Raw genomic sequence first — 13166 nt, forward strand, 5'->3', positions numbered from 1 at the left:
TCCAGTATGCATGACTCACAACTCTTCTATGACTGGGGGAGAGAAGGTACTCCGCACAGGCCAGATACCAATCATCCGCAGTAGAGTTCATGCTGCCCTCATGGCTGTGCACCCAGAGGCTGGTAACTCTCTAGCCTCTGCCTTGTACGGCCTTGCACCTCTCTGACGCTGTGAATGCCCTTGGAAGATTTTGGTGCTGCTTATCAACTGTGATGCATGAAGAGAACCAATGCAAAATTGCACCGTTGCCCATAGCTCCTTAGCTACACCACTGATTGCCACACTAGAAGAGGATAAAAGCAGTAGAAATAAATACCTGCTTCCTCACAGAACATGCTACGGTGCTACCTTCCATGGTGGTTTTCAAACCACTCACCTAAGAATTAAACATTATCTAATGACTAATGTATTTCCAGGAACAACAGAAAAAAGCATACAAGGAAAACTGTGTAAAAGAAAGTCTGTTTGCATGTGGATTAAGAATGTGGGAGCAGTACTACCTCACGCTGCAACAAAAGCTTTTATGTAAGTGATGTTTAAGCATACCTTTGACTGCCGTACCTGAATGTGCCTCAGAGATGTACTTCTGATGTGGATTTTTTTCCTGAGTTTTGTAGAACAGTTTTGTATCGAAGGTCAAGCATGAGATGAGGAAAGGGCTATTGCCTTTTGTAATGGGTGACATTTCTTCTGTAGCCCTGGCCTAGACCTTTCATGTTTTAAATCGGTGGTGAAAAAAATGAACCTGGAGAAAAAGAAGTTGTAACAATAAGCTTTGAATATACTGAAGTGGCCTTGAGAAGGTTTTCTCATATGTTGACATTACGTAAAATGTTTTCATATATTAAGTTGTAGTTCCACCTTTCTCCAAGGTTTTGGTGAACTAAGTATTATAAAGCAAAGAAACGAAAAGTAAACTTTGCATTCTTTACCTGTATTTTTAGTTATCCCTATACAAGCTATATACAAGCTATACTCGTTGAAAGTATTATTATTGATTTGTAAAGCACCAACATATTCTGAGGCACTGTACAATGACAAATGTAACATGATGAATAAAATGTATAACAGAGTGCAAGCTACGAAAGGAATAACAAATTCCAAGACACAAAAGGGTGAGAGAGCCCTGCCCTTCCAAGCTTACAATAACCATCAACAAATAACCATTGACTTCACTATCAAACATTAGCTTAATTGTAATGCCTGAACACTATATACTTAGAATATAGAGATATCAGGAAGTCGAGGATAGCCAAAGGTCATACACATATAATAAATTGAGGTACCGAGGGTAAGGCAGAGACAGAGTCATAAAACAGGCCGTGATCAAAAACCGAGTATCAGATGACAGCAGTACAGGAAGGATGAGGCAGAGACAGGGTCGTTAACAGGCCGAGGTCAAAACCGAGTATGAGATGACTGCAGTACAGAAAGGATGAGTCAGAATCAAAGTGAGGGGCATGTCGGTCATACACAGGACAGATAGCAGAAGAATATACAATATACAATACTGATCTAACTAGAGTACATATATATCGGCAGTGTCAGTCTGCATATATATATATAGCTCTGAAATAGCTGACTAAGCACAGCGGAAAGGCAAGGTCCAGCGCTCAGCGAACTGATAGCTATAGCGGACACTGGACAACTGACAAGTCAGGACTTAAAGAGAAACTCTGACCAAGAATTGAACTTTATCCCAATCAGTAGCTGATACCCCCTTTTACATGAGAAATCTATTTTACATGAGAAATCAGTACTCAGAGAAAGCTCTGAGTACCGAGGTACTTCTGGCAGTTTCCTGTCTGTGAACCTTGCTGCATTGTGGGAAATAGCTGTTTACAGCTGTTTCCAACTGCCAAAAAAGCATGCAGCAGTTACATCACCTGCCAACAGTAAAAATGGCAACATGTAATAAATGTCAGAATATAAATCAGGGATTTAAAATATTTTACAATGGGCAAACACTGACTAAATCATTTATACATAATTATTGTAAAAATGAAGCACTTTTTAAATTACATTATTTTCACTGGAGTTCCTCTTTTAGTACCGAGGTAAAGTACGGAACCAAACCCCCGGAACTTCCAACCAATCAGCAGCGCTCCTGCGGGAGCCAGTGTCAGCTGACCACTACGTCAGCTGACACACCTCACACCTGCCTCCTTAGAATATAAAGGCTATTCTGAATTGTGCGCGCCCGCCTAGAGACAAGGCCGGAAGCGCAGCACTGACTCAAACACGCAGGGGAGCCGGCCCGGGGATGCCGCTAGATAGAGATGAAGTAAGTGACTTCCGCCATAGCACGGAAATGCCGAAGGGGCCGCCGGCAGCTATATCAGATAAATTTGTAACATTACACCCCCCCCCCCTTCGAAGAGTGGCCTCCGGACGCTCCCTGCCTGGCTTATCAGGATGATGCCAATGAAATTCCTGAATTAATGCATCGGCATCAACTTGCCGTGTGGGAACTACTCTCCTCTGGACCATAACCCTTCTAATCCACCAGGTATTGCAAAGAATTGCAGTACTTCTGAGAATCCAGAATTCTCTCTATTTCACACTCAGGTTCCCCATCCACCTCAATTGGTGGAAGTGGATTAAAAGATTAAACATTGACTTTGCCCTCATAGACTGCGGCAAAGTCACCCGATATTCAACATCATTAATTTTCTCAGCAATAGGATAAGGACCAATGTATTTGGGACCTAGTTTGGCAGATGGCTGAAGAAGAGAAATGTTGTGAGTAGATACCCAAACCAGATCCCCCGATGAAAATTTATACTCAGGAGACCGATGGAGATCGGCCTGAAATTTTTGCTGAGCGACTGCTATTTCCAATTTTTTTCTGACCTGAGCCCAGACTGTCTGCATTTGAGAGATCCATTCCTCCAAGACTGGGTAAGAAGAATATGAACTGGAGAACGAGGTAAATTTAGGACTCCGGCCAGTAACTACTTGAAATCGTGATAACTTGGTGGACGAGCTAGAAAGATTATTGAATGCAATTCAGCAAATGGCAAAAATAGAAGCCAGGTCTCCTGACGGTCATACACAAAACACCTGAGATATTGTTCCAGGGATTGATTGGTTCTTTCAGTCTGACCGTTGGTCTCAGGATGGAAACCTGATGAAAACGACAAGGAGATTTCCAAATGAGAACAGAATGCCCGCCAGAATTGGGAGATAAACTGGACTCCCCTATCCGACACAATGTTCTCCGGAATACCATGCAAACGGAAGACATAGTCTATAAACAATTCCACCAACTCTTTGGCAGAAGGCAATTTACACAAGGAGACAAAATGAGCCATTTTGTTGAACCTGTCCACGATCACCCAAATTACACTTTTACCACCAGAAGAAGGCAAATTGACCACAAAATCCATAGAAATATGGGTCCAAGGAACCTGAGGAATGGGTACAGGCATCAGATTACCTCTAGGAGCGTTTCTACAGACTTTACTTCTGGCACAGATGTTGCATGCGCCAACAAAAGCCTTAAAATCCTTCCTTACAGTTGGCCATCAAATATGACGTGTTAGCATTTCTAAGGTTTTAGTCTTGCCAGGGTGTCCTGCCAGTTTGGTGTCATGAAATTGATGAAGCACATGTAGGTGAAGGTGAATCGGTACAAAGTATACATTCAAAGGTTTTCCAGGTGGACAGTTCTCCTGAAAAGGAGACAATAACTCAGACAGGTCAGAAAATCCAGAGTCTCTGTGGCGGCGACCAGACAATGCTTAGGTATTATAGAAACAGGAGACTTAGGTAGTGAAATTTCAGAATCAAAACACCTGGACAAAGCATCGGCCTTCACATTTTTGCTTCCTGGTTTATAAGTGATGGTGAAATTGAAACGTGAGAAGAACAGCGCCCATCGTGCCTGTCTGGGATTGAGTCTCTTGGCCTTTTCTACATACTCTAGTTTTTTATGGTCGGTGTAGACAGTGACAGGATGTTCGGCGCCCTCCAACCAATGCCTTCACTCTTCAAAAACCATCTTGACTGCCAGGAGTTCCATGTTCCCTATGTCATAATTATGCTCTGCCAGTAAAAACTTCTGGGAAAAAAAAAAGCACAGGGATGCAAACGTTCTGGCTGACCCAAATATTGTGAGAGAACTGCCCCCACTCCCACTTCAGAAGCATCAACTTCCACACAGAAAGGCAATGCAACATTAGGGTGCATCAATATGGGAGCGGAACAAAAAGCCGCCTTCAGTGTGACAAAGGCTTCACATGCCGAAACTGGCCAATTGGAAGGATCAGCTCCTTTCTTGGTCAGATCTGTCAAAGGTGCCACCAAGGTGGAGAAATTCCTGATAAATTTGCAATAGTAATTCGCGAATCCTAGAAAGCGTTGTAAGGCCTTAAGATCTCCAGGCTGTGGCCAATCCACAACTGCAGATACTTTTTTCTTATCCATAGACAGTAATTCGCGAATCCTAGAAAGTGTTGTAAGGCCTTAAGATCTCCAGGCTGTGGCCAATCCAGAACTGCAGATACTTTTTTCTTATCCATAGACCGACCAGAGTCAGAAATTATGTACCCCAAAAATGGTACCTGAGTAACCTCAAAAAGGCATTTTTCCAGTTTTGCAAATAGAGAATTCTCTCTTAATCTCTGAAGAACCCATTTAACATGTTTCCGATGTCCCGAGAATGAGTTAGAGTAAATCAAAATATCGTCCAAATAAACCACAACATATTTGCCCAGAGCATCCCTGAATACATCATTAACAAATTCTTGAAAGACGGCTGGAGCATTACATAGACCAAAGGGCATTATGAGATACTCATAATGTCCATCCTGGGTGTTAAAAGCCGTCTTCCATTCATCACCCTGATGTATCCTGATCAAATTGTATGCTCCCCTCAAATCCAATTCACTGAAAATTTTTGCGCCAGATACCTGAGAAAAGAAATCATCGATAAGAGGTAACGGATATATGTTTTTTACAGTAATCTTATTCAGGCTCCTATAATCTATGCATGGACGTAATCCACCATCTTTTTTTTCTACAAAGAAAAACCCTCCCCCAGCTGGGGAAGTAGATGGTCGGATAAAACTCTTGTCGAGGTTCTCTTTGATATATTCCTTCATAGCCTGTTTTTCAGGGCCAGAGAGGTTTTATAAATGTCCCTGGGAAGGCATAGTACCTGGCAGCAAATCAATAGGACAGTCATAGGGTCTGTGAGGTGGCAACTTGTCAGCAGACTGAGGAGAAAAAAATCAGTAAAAGATTTATAGGAATATGGTAATTTATCACACACGATCTCCACGGAATTTTTTTTTAAACACTTCTCGGTACACTGAGAAGACCAATTGGTAAGTTGACCAGAGTACCAATCAATGTGTGGATTGTGTGTCTGCAACCACGGAAGGCCTAAAACCAAGGGACTAGAAGGCATTCTGAGGATGAAAACTGCAGTTTTTCAAAATGCAAGACTCCAATCTGTAGCGAAATTTCAGGAGTAATAGCAATGGGTTGGCCACTCTGAAGAGGAGAATCATCAATGGCCATAACATAAAGCTTGTTTAGCAAAGGCAAGGCTGGAATTCCTAAACTTGCGGCAAACTCTGAATCAATAAAGTTACCCGCCGCCCCAGAGTCAACAAAGGCCTGAGCAGGACTAGATTGATTATTCCAAAAAATTGTTACAGGCAGTAATATTTTTTTCACTTTAAGGGGAAGAATCTGCTCGCCCAGGTGAGATTCTCCAGCTACACCTAGGTGCGGAAGTTTTACGCCTTCCTCTTTGCTGAGCAATTCTGAACAAAATTACTCTTTTCACCACAATACATACACAACCCCTCATAACATCTCCTGAGTTTTTCAGAGGGAGACAATCTGGAATACCCCAACTGCATGGGTTCCTCAACAGAGGATGTGGCAGCACTAATAGAGCGAGGAACAGGTGTGGCAGATGAATGAGCACCACCATGATGGCGGTATCTAATTCACCTGTCTACACGAATAGCCAAAGCAATAGCCTCTTCAAGAGTTTTAGGCTCTGGGTGACTGATCAGAGCATCGTTTACAGAATCTGCCAACCCTAATAAATATTGATCAAGGAGTGAATTCTCCCCCCATTTGGAGGAAACTGACCAACGCCTAAATTCAGCGGCGTAATCTTCTGCCGGAGTTCGCAACGTTTACGAACTGCGGTAGCAGACAAGTCTGGATCACCATAAATCACAGCCATAACTTCAAAGAACTTGCTCACAGATGACAGAGCTTCGTGATCCGAAGGTAACCCATAAGCCCAAGTTTGAGAGTCACCTTGTAAGAGAGTCTTAATGAGAGATATTTTCTGGGATTCAGAACCAGATGACCTCGGGCTAACCTCAAAGAATGTCAAGAATCGATTCATAAAATTACTGAAATCAGATCTGGAACCCGAGAATTTCTCTGGAAGGGGCATCTTAGGCTCCATGAATGAGAAACTACAAACTGCTCTCTAAGACCTGCTGAGTGCTCAGGTTGAGATGCATTTAGCAACTGTGTCAACAAATCTTGCTGAGCAGCGACTGTTGTATTGAGTTGATTCACAGCAGTTGCAAGAAGCTGAACCTGACGTTGTAACTCCTCCATGATAATAATTTTTTGGGTCCGCTATAATGTAATGCCTGAACACTATATACTTAGAATATAGAGATATCGGGAAGACGAGGATAACCAAAGGTCATACACATATAATAAACTAAGGTACCGAGGGCAAGGCAGAGACAGAGTCGTAAAACAGGCCGGGATCAAAAACCGAGTATCAGATGACTGCAGTACAGGAAGAATGAGGCAGAGACAGGGTCGTTAACAGGCCGAGGTCAAAATCGAGTATCAGATGACTGCAGCACAGAAAGGTTGAGACAGAATCAAAGTGAGGGGCATGCCGGGTCATACACAGGACAGATAGCAGAAGAACATACAATATACAATACTGATCTAACTAGAGTACATATATATCGGCAGAAATATGGGTGTATATGTTCTAAAGAAACATATACACCCAGAGCACTCACTATCATTCTCTACTCCCCCTGATGTTATAGACAAATAGGTAAGTCCTAATGCCTCTGCATTATCTGACCCCTCTAAATAGGCCTCCTCTGTGGAGAGATACAGTATCAACCCAGCTGAACAGGGCATAATAAAGTACTTCTAAACAGTATAATGTTTGTCTATATCTTTGTGGGACAGGATATTGTCTCTAGCGGTGGTGAAAAAATACTAATAAATCTGAGCTGATTCAAATGTTATGCTAATGTTATGCATTGAGCTTGAAAATGAAAAAAAAATAAATGCAGTGAGTATAATAAGACAAAACATGGCAAACTGTTTAATCTTGCGATATCATAAAAGGGAACACATTTCAGATGGAGGAAGACTGGCCAGAGGTCCACCGGTCAGCCCAAAATTGAACGCTGCTGCCGCGCATCCAGCTGCTCATTGTGAACTGCGTGATTGATAGTTTCAATTGACTCTGGCCATAAATCAATGGAAATTTCAATCGGGCAGCCATGTGACGACATCAGTCTCACTCACAATCAATCACTGTGATCAAATCTGCTGGGGAAAATTGTAAATTAAGTGTACCTTAAAGAGGAACTGTAGCGAAAATAACATAATAAGTAAAATTGCTTATTTTTTACAATATTCATTTACAGATTATTTAGTCAGTATTTGCCCATTGTAAAATCTTTTCTCTACCTGATGTACATTCTGAATTTTATCACTGAAATTTTAGTTCTGCCAGGCGATCTTTATGGAATGTTCGTTACCGAGAGTTCTATACACAGAGAGATATAATGCTTGCTTGGCAGTTGGAAAAAGCCATTACAGTATTTCCCACAGTGCAAGGAGTTTCACAAACAGAAAACTGTTAGGACCATGGTCATGACATCACACTTTGGGAGGGATTTCATCACAATTTCAGCCATACAGATGATCTATTTGAGAAAAGGTAAATATTTCTTGTAGTAGTATCGGGAGTATCGGCTACTGATAGGCTATTGCTGCTGGGAGACTGATGCCACTTGGAGACTGATGACGGAGCAGAGATGCAATCGCATTGGCGCGCGCAATCTCCTGCAAAACCCCCGCCCCAGGACTTGACGCAAATTGGAGTTAGGCAGTCCTGGGGCTGCCGCCACGATCACGCCCTGATGACGCGGTCTTAGGGTACTTAAAGTTCCTCTTTAAGGGAACCTCTTTAGAAAGGAGCCCTTAATAGGCTGCGTGTAACAATACAGAGTAGATGGACTTTTTTGACAGTCTATAAATATCAATTGCTACCTGATTGGCAGGAGCACGGAATACTGGCTTTTGCGGCAATGTGCAATCACTTGTAACTATCACAGATCTTTACAGTCCTGTAGACCAAGTGACATTCAAGCAGTGATGCTCGAATGGAGGTCATGATCACGACTTGCCGTGATTTCACAACCATTTTTCAGCTATCCACCACAGGTATTCGTCGCCGTGGATCAATTTTCATTCACTAAAATCCGCTTCGGCAGACCGTGCATGAACGCATTCACGCTCGTGAAAACTGCGTAGAAGCCGTGGTTGGGTCATGATTAGCGGATGTAGGAGGAAGTGACTTTCCTGGGCCAATCAGAGGCCCCCAGCCAGGCCCCAGCAACTAATCATAGGAGGGGAGGCTATGCCCTCCCCTCCTGCATATAAAGCGGCGGCCATGAGGAAAAGCTCCGTCCTTGCTAGACTCTGGTACTGAGAGGATCGTCTTCAGGCCATTGTTGCTTCAGCAAGCGCATTTTCTGTGCATAAACCCAGCGTTTTTACTCCTAACAGTGCTCTTATATTGTACTTGTCAGTTGTATTTAGTTAGCTAGCCAGTGAGTCATTGCTGTAGTCAGTGTAGTCAGAGTGTACTGGTGATTAGTGTGTTTAGTGCAGGTAGGCAGGTTCAGAGTGTACTGCTCACTTGTATTCATTTAGCCAGTCATACACTTCAGCTACTACTTACAGACAGTTACACTGCCACTGCCAGTGCTGTTCATTCAGTAAGTTTCGTGAGTGACATTGTGTACTGTGCTCACTGCTCACTGCTATTATTCATCTCATTTGGCAGTGATACCCTTCAGTTAGGTCGTACTCTGCTCACTGCTCACTGGTATTATTTATCTCATTTGGCAGTGATACCCTTCAGTTAAGTTGTACTCTGCTCACTGGTATTATTCATCTCATTAGCCAGTGATACCCTTCAGTTATGTTGTACTGCTCACTGCTCACTGGTATTATTCAGCTCATTAGCCAGTGAATCACTTCAGTTACTATGTACAGACAGTCAGACTGCCACTGCAGTTCGTTCACCACATTTCGTGAGCCCATAATGAGTTTCTCACAGACCTCCACTGTGAGCAGCACTCCCAACAGCAGCAACAGCCAACGCCCCACGCAAGTTGTGACATCCACCCCAGCAGCCAGTGGTAAGCAGCCCTCCCCGGACGAGAGCATTGTGTCCCTTGTCTGGGCGATTATTAAGGGCTGCCATTGAGGAGATGATGGGGCCTAATGTGGAGGAGGAGGTTGGGCTCAGGCCAGCATCCCAAGTTTATGTTGAGGACAATGAGGGGTCTGTGTCTAGGGATGTTGGGGTGGCAGAGGTGGTGGGAGGGGGGGGGGGGGGCAGAAAAAGAGTTCTTTGATGATGATGATCGGGACCATCTGTATGTGCCTCAGACCCCGGAAAACATGTTGTATCGTGAGTTTAGGTACTAAAATCTGCGTTCCCACTGCCCGGGCCCACCAATGCATATAATTTTTTGGGCAGCACTATCAAACTGTGGTACTACCAGTGAGTTGCCATGGTCCTTCTGTGCTGCCGCACTGACTGTACGCTTTGTCCTCCTGACTCAGTCGCTGCTAAAGTTTGCCTTCACACTAGCCAGTTCCTGTCCCCCATTGACGGACACAGGGGGACATTAAGTGGCTGCTGCAATGTGTTAACCATGCCTGCCTTTGCAAAGAAAGTTACAACCTGCCTACCTTGGTTCGTTTTTTGGCTGTGGTACTACCAGTGAGTTGCCATGGTCCTTCTGTGCTGCCGAACTGACTGTCAGCTTTGTCCTCCTGACTCAGTCGCTACTGCACTCTGCGTTCACACTGCCCGGGTCCACTGACAACTCTGCTGCCTGTCATGTCATTGCTAATCGCTGCAAAAAAACCTCACAAAATTACAAAAACCTCTCTGGGTCTTTTTGGCGTCAGCCATTCATCCTCCTCCAGTGGTACCATCACCGCCAAGTGCCATTGGGACTCACCTTCACCTCTGTGATTGCTTAACATGTATTTCCCTGTTTAAAACCACTTATTACCAATTAATAGCCCCATTTAAAGTGTTGATTTTCACACTGTAAAATCCATTTTCTCAAAAACACAAAACATTATTTTTGGAATTTTTTTTGTTTAAGTTGTAGCCCCTTATCACCTTGATAATCCATGCAATTTGGGGGATTGTAGCATGTATGGGGGCTTTGCTATTAACGTTAAAAGTAAATCCAGATCAGGCCGTGGATCCGGCCGTGATTGCCTCATTCACGACCGAAAATCCGCGTCGTGGCGTGGACGCATATCACAATACGGAACCAATCATGCCAGAGGCGGAATTTTTTTCGGCAACAGCCGTGGTTGCCGAATTCGTGGATCTGGACATCCAAGCATCACTACATTCAAGGATATTTCTTACAGTGGTCATGTGTCCATTATTAATCTACTCAAATTGTAAGTGAGATAATGTAATGATGTATGTGTGCTGGGAGGAGGCACAAGAGATTGCAGTCCATATTTTCATCACTCACTCTTTAATCTTCTTTTTGAACCCACACAAGTGACCGGATGAGAAAGTGATTATGCAGACTCATGGTGCTTTAACAACAACAATGGATATCTTCCTTTTTTGCATCTATGCACAATGTACAGCCCAGTGCCTAGATAATGCAGACTGACTACGTAGCATTATTCAATCTAGACAAATTGTTTCATGTATATCATAACAGAGCAGATACCATTCAACCATCTTCCAATCTAGCCAAGCATTATCTGTAATCATTGTTTCTATTCCAGTCTGCTCTCTATACAGCATATCAAGTACTATTCTCTATTCACAGCATCTGTATTATTGTCAATTCCCTTCTTCCCTTGAGTGTACTGGGAGAAGCAGCACTTAGATCTCGCTGAAAATTACTTGACGAGAACTAAAAGACATATATTTTTGGGTGAAACGTGATGTAAGGCATAGTATGTGCATCCTCCTGCTCACCACAGTAGCACTGCCACTGGAAAATAACAGTTTTTTAAATCTGAACTTTGGTTCTCCGGTCTTGATGAACATTTCAAGGAAAGAGAAATTACATTTTCATGCTGTTCCAATGTAGGTATTAGATTGGGAATCTGCGTTAGGTCTAAGAGAGACAGATGGAAAAAGCAATCTAAGTGCCACACACAGCAATGTACAATGGGAAAACAAAGCACAATACATCCAAATTAGCAGGTTAGAGAAATGCAGACGGGAAACTGCTCATTAAATCTAGCAATCTCTAGCAATCTGCACCAAAAAAACTTCCACAGTACCCAATACATTAATGCTGCTTTGAAAGCATTGTAGGGGTTGGAGTCACTTTCTCTTGATGCTGACACCTCTTTGCAAATATATATATATATATATATATATATATATATATATATATATATATATATCTCGTGATGCACGAGGCAGTGGTATAATTGCCATGTGCAGACAGTGTACGGCAGTTTTATTATTATTATGTATTTATATAGCACCGACATACTCCGCAGCACTGTACTGAGTATATTGTTTTGTCATTTCCCTGTCCCTCAGAGGGGCTCACAATCTCGTCCCTACCATAGTGATATGTCTATGTATGTATTGTGTAGTTACAGAGAACCGACAAGCTCATGGTGAACCAAAACTTCTAGAACAGTGTGAGGGGCTACAATGGATCAAAAAGCCCTCTTACTAAAATGTTATGGAAAACAAAAGATTGCTTTCTTAAAACAGAAAGATGCAAATCAACCATTGTTGTCCTTGTGAGCTAGCCACACCTCCAGACGTAATGCAATGATGTGTCAGCTTATTATTATTACAAAGCCATAATAATCCGCCCACCTCAGTCCTGCGGTGCATGAAGACAAAGTTAAGCTGGAGGGGGAGTGCCAAGCGGTGTGTGTGCATCATGTGTAGATAAGTGGAAGAAATCGAGACGGAGCTCTACTGCAACTGCAGCTTGGGTATAGTAAACCTGAATTTAATAGAAAAAAGCCAAAAAGCCCTTCTGGTTCACCATGAGCTTACTGGGTTCTCTGTAACTCTGGGTGTTTCAAGTCCTACCCTTCAGGGGTTCTGCGGCGTTTTGCTGCTTTTGCGGGACAGATTGGTCCCGCTTTCCCCTTCCATGGGACAAAATAGTCCTGCTGATGCGACTGACGGATTGATGCAATTTGCAGTGCATCACACCGCTCTCTTATAGGGTAGTTTTCCCGCCCTTCAGTGATGCGGAAGAGAGCAGCGTGGTGGACGTGGCGTATGGAGAAAGCAAACAGGAGATGGTGAGCTAACAGGAGATGGCTGAGGAGACAGATCGAGGCAGTCACTGGGTGAGAATGTTCGGGCGACAGCTTGCACTGTAGCGTGTCAGCCTGGTTACCTATACTGGGGGTCCCTATTCCTGTCTATCTATACTTGGAACACCTATGTCTGGTTACCTATATTGGGGGTCCCTATTCCTGCCGATCTATACTGGGAACACCTATGTCTGGTTACTTATACTGGGGGTCCATATTCCTGTCTATCTATACTGGGAACACCTATGTCTGGTTACCTATATTGAGGGTCCCTATTCCTGCCTATCTATACTGGGAACACCTATGTCTGGTTACTTATACTGGGGGTCCATATTCCTGCCTACCTATACTGGGAACACCTTGTCACGGAAGAGCCGTGAGACCAGGAAACGCAATTGCAATCGGTTTCCTGAACCGATTGTCGTTGCATTGCCAGATCAAGATTTCAAGTCTGGGGAGGTGTCACAGAAGAGCCGTGAGACCAGAAAACGCAATCGCAATCGGTTTCCTGAACCGATTGCCGTTGACGTGCCAGATCAGAATCTTATGTCTATGGATAC

The 13166-nt window shown here is 43.4% G+C and overlaps 1 long non-coding RNA gene across 1 annotated transcript in view; it reads right to left on the reverse strand.

The window, feature by feature from the left end:
- Positions 1-552: 552 nt before the first annotated feature.
- The window catches only part of LOC137544265 (uncharacterized), a 180943-nt gene continuing 168329 nt past the window's right edge, over positions 553-13166 (reverse strand). Inside the window, exon 3 of the long non-coding RNA XR_011025803.1 lies at positions 553-745. This is a non-coding gene — a long non-coding RNA (uncharacterized lncRNA). The remainder of the gene's footprint in view (positions 746-13166) is intronic.

This window comes from Hyperolius riggenbachi, chromosome 2, assembly GCF_040937935.1.
Source record: "Hyperolius riggenbachi isolate aHypRig1 chromosome 2, aHypRig1.pri, whole genome shotgun sequence".
Classification (NCBI taxonomy): Eukaryota; Metazoa; Chordata; class Amphibia; order Anura; family Hyperoliidae; genus Hyperolius; species Hyperolius riggenbachi.